The following is a 10829-nucleotide window of genomic DNA, read 5'->3' as shown; positions in this document are numbered from 1 at the left end:
TCAGACTTGTGAAGTGTTGATAGTGTTGTCTTTGCCGCCTTAAAGGCATTCTTGACTAACATCAACTCACCACGTCTAGTCTCAAAGGTAACATGCTCAGGACTCTTACATCGTGTATTTAAAGCAAACCTGATGCGCATCCTCATAGTGGCGCTATTAGCAGCTGTCTTATGCGACTGGCCCGAAATTGTAATAGGCATCATCTTTCAGATGTGGAAACACGCCTACAGACGTTTGTTTATATCTCGCAGCTCCTTCCTGGTGTTGTTATTTTTTCTGTCGGTGTGTGTATACAAAATGCCAATAAAATTAAATAAAAGTGTTAAACAAATGTCAGACTGTGGGCTTGAGCTTTCCGCTGGAGTCATCCATCCCTGTGAGCCTCTCGCCTTGGGTCACTGGCGGCCAGCGGGTTATCGACCGCAGGGTCAGGGACGTCTCAGCTGGACACACAGATAATGACGAGTCCTGCATTCGCCGTGTTGTGTCACACACGATCAGTGCTCTGCGGGTTGTCGAGTGCGTGTTATTTTGTCTACCAAAGAGTCTCTGTAAGTACTGCGATTATTCACACGTTTATTTTCCGTGATTTTTATTTAAAATTCGATTGTCGGCGGGGTCAGGGATTTTCTCTGCCTCGTGATGACTGGGTGTTGTGTGATGTCCTTAGGTTAGTTAGGTTTAAGTGGTTCTAAGTTCTAGGGGACTGATGACCATAGATGTTAAGTCCCATAGTGCTCAGAGCCATTTGAACCATTTATTTAAAACTCGTGTATATATTTGGAGAAAAGAGCTAGCGACAGTGGAATGTGGCCACTCGCATTCAAATATGCACACAGTGTCTAGACGAAAGTATACAACAAAAAATGGTTCAAATGGCTGTGAGCACTATGGGACTTAACTGCTGAGGTCATCAGTCCCCTAGAACTTAGAACTACTTAATCCTAACTAACCTAAGGACATCGCACACATCCATGCCCGAGGCAGGATTCGAACCTGCGACCGCAGCGGTTGCGCGGTTCCAGACTGTAGCGCCTAGAACCGCTCGACCACCCCGGCCGGCTACAACAACAAAGCGTAAATGAAAAATATGAAAGAGTTAAAAGAAAGGTGTCGAATATTTTGAGAGATGGGAGTAACCATCAAATCAAGAAAAGAGTCCAGTAAATGTGGGCTCTAAAATGCACACTTCGGTACTGCGAAACAATCTCTCTCTCCGTTAGCACTTTGCTTTCCAAAACTTGGGAGGAGGTAGTATGGACCAAAATAAGAAAAAATCTCCAGCAAACATAGGTTCCAAAATACATACCTTAAGAGCTATGAGCAGTTGTTTATCTTCGCTAGTGTGAAACACACCTCTTCTATTGCTTTCTTCTTCTTTCGATTGATACTACCACGTCTCAAAATACTCGACTTTTTTTTAACATCCTGTGTTTCAGTCCGAAATCGATACATTTGACAGTCGGAGAACTAGCTATAGTTCTGCTTTATTTTCTTTCCTTTTTTTTCGAATGAACGAAAGGAGCGGTTAGAAGCTACGTATAAGAGTACTATCGTGCTGAATTTGGCAGGCATAGCTTAGCTGGTTGGAGTATGTTACGGCATAATCTTACTTGCTATCTCCGTCAGTGGCGTGACGTTATACAGGGTGTTACAAAAAGGTACGGCCAAACTTTCAGGAAACATTCCTCACACACAAAGAAAGAAAATATGTTATGTGGACATGTGTCCGGAAACGCTTAATTTCCATATTACAGCTCATTTTAGTTCTTCCACCTACGCTCAATGGAGCACGTTATCATGATTTCATACGGGATACTCTACCTGTGCTGCTAGAACATGTGCCTTTACAAGTACGACACAACATGTGGTTCATGCACGATGGAGCTCCTGCACATTTAAGTCGAAGTGTTCGTACGCTTCTCAACAACAGATTCGGTGACCGATGGATTGGTAGAGGCGGACCAATTCCATGGCCTCCACGCTCTCCTGACCTCAACCCTCTTGACTTTCATTTATGGGGGCATTTGAAAGCTCTTGTCTCCGCAACTCCGGTACCAAATGTAGAGACTCTTCGTGCTCGTATTGTGGACGGCTGTGATACAATACGCCAGTCTCCAGGGCTGCATCAACGCATCAGGGATTCCATGCGACGGAGGGTGGATGCATGTATCCTCGCTAACGGAGGACATTTTGAACATTTCCTGTAACAAAGTGTTTGAAGTCACGCTGGTACGTTCTGTTGCTGTGTGTTTCCATACCATGATTAATGTGATTTGAAGAGAAGTAATAAAATGAGCTCTAACATGGAAAGTAAGCGTTTCCGGACACATGTCCACATAACATATTTTCTTCCTTTGTGTGTGAGGAATGTTTCCTGAAAGTTTGGCCGTACCTTTTTGTAACATCCTGTATAGGGTGTCCCAGGAGGAGTGGTCAATATTCAAGGATATGATGGGAACAATGATTTGAAGCAAAAAACTTCATATAGACATATACCCCATTCCGAATGGTTTCCGAAATAGGACACATTTAATTTATATTATTATTTATTTTCTGTATTATTCAATACATTGTCAGGTTTACGGAAGCACACATGTGTAATAGTTAGTAAACTTTACAATATGCGTTTTGCAAAATCTCAGTTGAAAAATATGCTTGTTAACACATTCACCTCTAAGCATCATCATACACATGGCGCTACAGCTCTTGTACAATTCACAATAAATGTTCGAATATTTCACCGTCAACTTCGATGCTTTTGTGCGCTCTTTGGATAACATGTTGTGCCGCGTGGGATTAGCCGAGCGGTCTAAGTCGTTACAGTCATTGACTGAGCGGCTGGTCCCGGCGGAGGTTCGAGTCCTTCCTTGGGCATGGGTGTGTGTGTTTGTTCTTAGGATATTTTAGGTTGAATAGTGTGTAAGCTTAGGGAGTGATGACCTTAGCAGTTCAGTCCCATAAGATTTCACACACATTTGAACATAACATATTGTGTTGCTTGTGTGAGTGCATCTGCACTTTCTCTAATGAGGGCAGCAGCGTCCATGTCGCACTCCACTAGCCCAGATAAATGTAAATATCGTGTGACTAGGGCCTCCCGTCGGGTAGACCGTTCGCCGGGTGCAAGTCTTTCGATTTGACGCCACTTCGGCGACTTGCTTGTTGATGGGGATGAAATGATGATGATGAGGACAACACAACACCCAGTCCCCGAGTGGAGAAAATCTCCAACCTAGCCGGGAATCGAACCCGGGCCCTTAGGATTGACATTCTGTCGCGCTGACCACTCAACTACGGGGGGCGGACACTAGCCCAGATCAAATGTACATTAAATGGGTTCTGTCTCGGAAAACATTCGGAAAAGTGTATACTTCAAATGAGCGTTGCTGTCACATCCCTGAATGTTAACCATTCTTTCTCGGACAAGATGTATAGTCAGTGCCACAGGAAGAGGACGAATAAGGTCTGCCTTTCACTTTGGTGTTGTTTTCCATCTGCAGTCGGTTATGGTACACCATACTGGGTTTTCTTGTTGTATAGTGTTTCTGGGGAGTAGCTCTAGCCAGAAAATGTTCCGGATCGAAAGGCTAAAAGCGATTAAAAAAGGTTTTAGAATATGGAGGCGTGTCTGTCCTGCCACCCAACAGGGTCACTTATCAGTAAAACCCTGCATTTGTGTAGAACCGATGTCTGAAGGTTAACCAATCAGACGACTGCATAAGCACAGGCACGTGGTCGATATTTCATCATCCACCTTCACTCTGTTATCTACAATCAACTTTCTGTACCGAAATACATATCTAGCTACGAAGCCCATATTTCTGTTGCTTCATTTGATAGTGTCGTCACTGTGGTCTTTGATATTTTACTACTGTAGTAGGGACATACCGGAAATGGCATAAGACGACCACACGTTGCTCTTCTCAAGTGTATATACTGTATCGTTCCGCTGTGTTTCAATCATTTTCCTGAAACTCCACATTAACACTCAGATGACGAACAAAGTAACAACGTACGACAACACAGCATCTTATGTTTTGGCAAATATTACTCTGTAAATATTGTTTTTGTTAACTTACGAAGGGCGTTCAATAAGTAATGCAACATTCTTTTCTGAAAGCAGGTCGGTTTTAATATATTGAAAACTCCGCTTCAGTTGCGAAAATTTTCTGGTCTTTACCCAGGTTTCAGCTAGAACAATCTTTCCTTCTTCACAAGCATAAAATTACTATAACATGCCAACGTAGTTGCCTCTGCCAACCGACAGCGTGGTGAAGTGATGCCGGGGCTGGACTTCAGTTAAGTAGTTTTAATTCGGCATGGTACCATGGTAGTATAGGTTTTAATTTTTAATGTTGACTGTGCCTTACTCTGGCATGTTATAGTAATTTTATGCTTCTAAAGAAGGCTAGATCATTCTAGCCGAAACCTGGGTATAGACCAGAAAATTTTCGCATCTGAGGCGGATTTTTCAATATATTAGTCTACCACAATTGCTGACGGGGCTGCAATACGCTAAAAATTCTCTGGTCGGTTTTAATCGGGCTTCTAACACACCATATCATTCCCCACTCTTATGGCTACAAAACACTGTTTTTCAACGTAATTGCCGTTCTATGCGACTGCCTAACGATGCCTTACTGGGGGGGGGGGGGCTGTATGCCTTCATGGCACCACTCTGCTGGCTGACGTGCCGGCCGCTGTGACTGAGCGGTTCCTATCCTAACCTAACCTAACCTGGCGCTTCAGTCCGAAACCGAGCTGGTGCTACGATCGCAGGTTCGAGTCCTGACTCGGGCATGGATGTGTGTGATGTCCTTACGTTAGTTAGGTTTAAGTAGTTCTAAGTTCTAGGGGACTGATGACCTCAGATGTTAAGTCCCATAGTGCTTTGAGCCATTTGATTTTTGACTTTGCTGGCTGACGTCAGAGCCAACGACTTGCTGCATCAAGAACCTCCACATTACCCAGGTACTGCTTCCCGGAGAGCATTGGACCAAATAGATGGAAGGTGAGAGAGGAGAGGTGGTGTGGCGACACTCTATGGATTGCCGTTACGTTTCGATTCAAAGTGACAGACTCATGTTTCATCGCCTGTGACGACGTTCGGAAAAAAAACTGTCGCGATTAGCCTTCAAACGCGCAAGAAATTCCACGCAGATGGTCCTTCGTTGCTCTTTACGGTCTGCTGTTAGGCAGCGAGGAACCCAGCGAGCACACACCTTTGAGTACCCCAACTGATGGTCGAGTGCTTCAGCACTGCCCACAGAGACTTCCAGTTCAGAAGCGAGGTGTTTGTTTGCGATCCGTCGATCACCTCGAATGAGAGTGTCCTCACGTTCCAACAACGCAGGAGTCACACAGCTGTGTGTGGCCCGCCAGCCCAGAAGAGCATGGGAGGTCTACACGCGTAGTGTGTTTGGGTGGCGTCTTTAATTAGTAATCTAAACGTCCTCAGTCCCGGATTCGAAATCCGACACTGCTTGAGTTTTGATTAATAATCAGCATAGCGGCCGAAGACCGGCGTAAGAAATCACCATCATTCTGCCAATGGCCTTGTCAAAAAGGTTCAGAGCACTCTTTAGAACTTGGAATGGGAAACTGCCCCTAAAGGCGGAAGAATCAGCAATGATCAATGGCATGAGAATGCAGAAGGCAATGGAAACAACTGCATTAAAGACACATAACTAGTATCCACAGGTCATGTGGCCTGTAATTGAAAAAAGTGTCATGATGGTCTCTCTGTGGTGTCACCGCTAGACACCACACTTGCTAGGTGGTAACTTAAATCGGCCGCGGTCCTGTAGTACATGTCGGACCCGCGTGTCGCCACTATGTAATCGCAAACCTAGCGCCACCACATGGCAGGTCACAAGACACGGACTTGACCTCGCCCCAGTTGTACGGACGACATAGCTTGCGACCACACGTATCACGTCTTCCTCTCATTTGCCGAGAGACAGATTAAATAGCCTTCAGCTAGTCCATCGCTACTACCTAGCAAGGCGCCATGTGTATCATTGCTAATTGCTTACTACTATGCAAGAGATGTATTTCAACAAGAAGAACATCATTAAAAGTTAAGTAGATGACAATCTCTCTTCTTTTCTTTATAGTTTTCATCCAGTCTCCTGTTTCAGAATTTACGCCCGTCTGCGTTAGTTTCGCGTGCACCTAGCCACTCATTGTGTCGAGACCTTAGGGAATCGACACAACACTCTCCATTAGCAAAAGATTCCGGAATAGTCCCCCGTTCGGATCCCCGGGAGGGGACTGCCAAGGAGGAGGTGCCCATGAGAAAAAGACTGAATAATCACCGAAAGGATAACGATCTATGAGTCAGGGCGTGGAATGTCAGAAGCTTGAGTGTGGTAGGGAAGCTAGAAAATCTGAAAAGAGAAATGCAAAAGCTCAATCTACATATAGTAAGGGTCAATGAAGTGAAATGGAAAGAGGGCGAGGATTTATGGTGAGATAAGTATAGGGTAGTATCAACAGCAGCAGAAAATGGTATAACGGGAGTAGGATTCGATATGAATAGAAAGCTAGGGCAAAGAGTGTGTTACAGTGAACAGTTCAGTGATAAGGCTGTTCTTGTCAGAATCGACAGCAAACCAACGCCGACAACTATAGTTCAGGTATACATGCCGACCACGCTAGGTGAAGATGAAGAGATAGAAAAGGTATATGACTATGCGGAAAGGGTAATACAGTACATAAAGGGAGATGAAAATCTAGTAGTCGTGGGGGACTGGAATGCAGTTGTAGGGGAGGGAGTAGAAGAAAAATGTCACGGGAGACTATGGGCTTTGGACAGGGAATGAGATAGGGCTAAGACTAATTGAGTTCTGTGATAAATTTCAGCTAGTAATAGCGAATACTCTGTTCAGGAATCACAAGAGGAGGAGGTATACTTGGAAAAGAGCAGGTGGTACAGGAAGATATCAGTTAGATTACATAGTGGTCAGACAGAGATTCCGAAATAAGATACTGGATTTTAAGACGTACCCAGGAGCAGATATTGACTCAGGTCACAATGTAGTAGTGATGAACATTAGGCTGAAGTTTAATAGATTAGTCACGCAGAATCAACACCCAAAGAAGTGGGATACCGAATTGCTAAGGAATGACAAGATACGCCTGAAGGTTTCTAAAACAGCAATAACGAATATCTCAGTAGGCAGTATAGTAGAAGAGGAGTGGACATCTCTAAAAATCACAGAAGTTGGAAAGGAAAACATAGGTACAAAGGAGGTAACTGCAAAGAAAGGAGGGGTAACAGGAGAAATACTTCAGTTGATCGACGGAAGAAGGAAGTACAAAAATGTTCAGGGAAATTCGGGAATACAGAAATACAAGTGGCTGAGGACAGCGAACCTAAGATGAAATGGCTTCTTAAAAAATGTGAAGAAACCTAAAAAGAAATGATTGTCGTAAGAACTGACTCAGCATACACGAAAGTCAAAACAACTTTCTCTGACATAAAAAGCAAGGGTGGTAACATTAAGAGCGCAACAGGAATTCCACTGCTAAATGCAGAGGAGAGAGCGAATAGGTGGAAAGGGCACACTGAAGGCGTCTATGAAGGGGAAGATTTGTCTGATGTGATAGAATAAGGAACAGGGGTCGATTTAGAAGAGATAGGGGATCCAGTATTAGAATCAGAAATGAAGGAGCTTTGGAGGGAGTAGGGATAGATAACATTCCATAAGAATTTCTAAAATCATTGGGAGGAGTGGCAACAAAGCGGCTATTCACGTTGGTGTGTAGAATGTATGAGTCTGGGGTCACACCATCTGACTTTCGGAAAAATATCATCCACACAATTCCGAAGACTGCAAGAGCTGACAAGTGCGAGAATTATCGCACAGTCAGCTTAACAGCTCATGCATCCAAGTCTCTGACAAGAAAAATATACAGGGTGGTCCATTGATAGTGACCGGGCCAAATGTCTCACGAAATGAGCGTCAAAAGAAAAAACTACAAAGAACGAAACTCGTCTAGCTTGAAGGGGGAAACCAGATGGCGCTATGGTTGGCCCGCTATGGCGCTGCCATAGGTCAAATGGATATCAACTGCGTTTTTTAAAATAGGAACCCCCATTTTTTATTACATATTCGTGTAGTACGTAAAGAAATGTGAATGCTTTAGTTGTACCACTTTTTTCGCTTTTTGATAAATGGCGCTGTAATAGTCACAAACATATGGCTCACAATTTTAGACGAACAGTTGGTAACAGGTAGGTTCTTTTAAATTAAAATATAGAACGTAGGTACGTTTGAACATCTTATTTCGGTTGTTCCAATGTGATACATGTACCTCTGTGAACTTATCATTTCTGAGAACGCATGCTGTTACAGCGAAATTACCTGTAAATACCACATTAATGCAATAAATGCTGAAAATGATGTCCGTCAACCTTTCCCCCTTCGAGCTAGACAAGTTTCGTTCTTTGTAGTTTTTTCGTTTGACGCTTATTTCGTGAGATATTTGGCCCGGTCACGATCAATGGACCACCCTGTACATAAAAATGAGAATGTGCTAGATGACGATCAGTTTGGCCTTAGAATAGGTAAAGGCACCAGGAGGCTATTCTGACGTTGCAGTTGATAATGGAGGCAAGACTATAGAAAAAACAAGACACGTTCATAGGATCTGTCGACCTGGAAAAAGCGTTCGACGATGTAAAATGGTGCAATATGTTCGAAATTCTGAGAAAAATAGCGGTAAGCTATAGGGAGAGAAGGGTAATATACAATATGCATGAGAGGCAAGTGGGAAAATAAGAGTGACGACCAAGAACGAAGCATTACGATCAAAAAGGGTGTACGACATGGATGTAGTCCATCCCTTCTACTGTTCAAGCTGTTCATCGAAGAAGCAATGATGGAATTAAAAGTAAGGTTCAGGAATGGAATTGCAAATCACAGTGAAATCAATGATGCGATTCGCTGCTGACATTCCTATCGTGAGTAAAAGTGAATAAGAATTACATGATCTGCCGAATGGAATGAAGGATCCAATGAGTACAGAATATGGAATGAGTGTAAATCGAAGAAAGACGAAAGTGATGAGAAGTATCAGAAATGAGGAAAGCGAAAAACTTAACATCAGGATTCATGGTCATTAAGTAGATGAAGTTAAGGAATTCACCTAGGCAGCAAAATAACCAATGATGGACAGAGCAAGAAGGACAACAAAGGCAGACTAGCACTGGCAAAAAGGCCATTTCTGGCCAAGAGAAGTCTACTAGTATCAAACATAGGCCTTAATTTGAGGAAGAAATTTCTGAGGATGTACGTCTGTAGCATGGCGTTGTATGGTAGTGGAACATGGACTTGGAAAAACCGGAAGAGAAGAGAATCGAAGCATTTGAGATGTAGTGCTACAGCCGTATGTTGAAAATGAGATGGACTGATAAGGGAAGGAATGACGAGGTTCTGCACAGAGTCGGAGAGGAAAGGAATATGTGGAAAACACTAACAAGAAGAAGGGTCAGGATGGTAGAACATCTGTTAAGACATCAAGGAATGACTTCCATGGTACTACAGAGAGCTTAAAGGGCAGAAACTGTAGAGGAAGACGGATATTGGAATACAGTCAGCAAATAATTGAGGACGTAGGTTGCAAATGCTACTCTGAGTTGAAGGAGGTTGGCACAGGAGAGGAATTGGTGGTGGGCCGCATCGAACCAGTCAGAAGACTGATGACGCGAAAAAAAAAAAAAGAAATTGCGATGATGACAGACTCCTCGCCCAATGGTCACTGTTCTTTTCACTGCCAGGTCTGTGTAGACATTCTGCAAGCGCCTATGAATATCTACGATACTCTGTTTTTTCGTCAAAGGAAACTTAATGACAGTTCTCTGTCTGGAATGCATATCCTTTACAGACGCCATTTTGAAGGTGCATAATAGCGCCGCCACTTACCGGAATTTAATGTAACTGTAGGGACTGAAGCGGGAATACGAGGTGCATTCAAGTTCTAAGGCCTCCGATTTTTTTTCTAATTAACTACTCACCCGAAATCGATGAAACTGGCGTTACTTCTCGACGTAATCGCCCTGCAGACGTACACATTTTTCACAAGGCTGACGCCATGATTCCATGGCAGCGGCGAAGGCTTCTTTAGGAGTCTGTTTTAACCACTGGAAAATCGCAATAGCAGCACGGCTGGTGAATGTGCGGCCACAGAGAGTGTCTTTCATTGTTGGAAAAAGCCAAAAGTCACTAGGAGCCAGGTCAGGTGAGTAGGGAGCATGAGGAATCACTTCAAAGTTGTTATCACGAAGAAACTGTTGCGAAACGTTAGCTCGATGTGCGGGTGCGTTGTCTTGGTGAAACAGCACACGCGCAGCCCTTCCCGGACGTTTTTGTTGCAGTGCAGGAAGGAATTTGTTCTTCGAAACATTTTCGTAGGATGCACCTGTTACTGTAGTGCCCTTTGAAATGCAATGGGTAAGGATTACGCCCTCGCTGTCCCAGAACATGGACACCATCATTTTTTCAGCAGTGGCGGTTACCCGAAATTTTTTTGGTGGCGGTGAATCTGTGTGCTTCCATCGAGCTGAGTGGCGCTTTGTTTCTGGATTGAAAAAAGGCATCCACGTCTCATCCATTGTCACAACCGACGAAAAGAAAGTCCCATTCATGCTGTCGTTGCGCGTCAACATTGCTTGGCAACATGCCACACGGGCAGCAGTGTGGTCGTCCGTCAACATTCGTGGCACCCACCTGGATGACACTTTTCGCATTTTCAGGTCGTCATGCAGGATTGTGTGCACAGAACCCACAGAAATGCCAACTCTGGAGGCGATCTGTTCAACA

At 43.9% G+C, this 10829-nt stretch overlaps 1 protein-coding gene across 1 annotated transcript in view; it reads left to right on the top strand.

Annotated features, from left to right (window-relative positions):
- Nucleotides 1-482: 482 nt before the first annotated feature.
- LOC126229550 (insulin-like growth factor-binding protein complex acid labile subunit) overlaps nucleotides 483-10829 on the top strand; it is a 140383-nt gene continuing 130036 nt past the window's right edge. The window contains exon 1 of the mRNA XM_049942314.1: nucleotides 483-551. The gene's annotated coding sequence lies outside the window, so the exon portion shown is untranslated. The remainder of the gene's footprint in view (nucleotides 552-10829) is intronic.

This window comes from Schistocerca nitens, unplaced genomic scaffold (assembly GCF_023898315.1).
Source record: "Schistocerca nitens isolate TAMUIC-IGC-003100 unplaced genomic scaffold, iqSchNite1.1 HiC_scaffold_375, whole genome shotgun sequence".
NCBI lineage: Eukaryota > Metazoa > Arthropoda > Insecta > Orthoptera > Acrididae > Schistocerca > Schistocerca nitens.
Note: the sequence above shows the minus strand (reverse complement) of the source record. Positions and strands in the feature narration are given on the sequence as shown.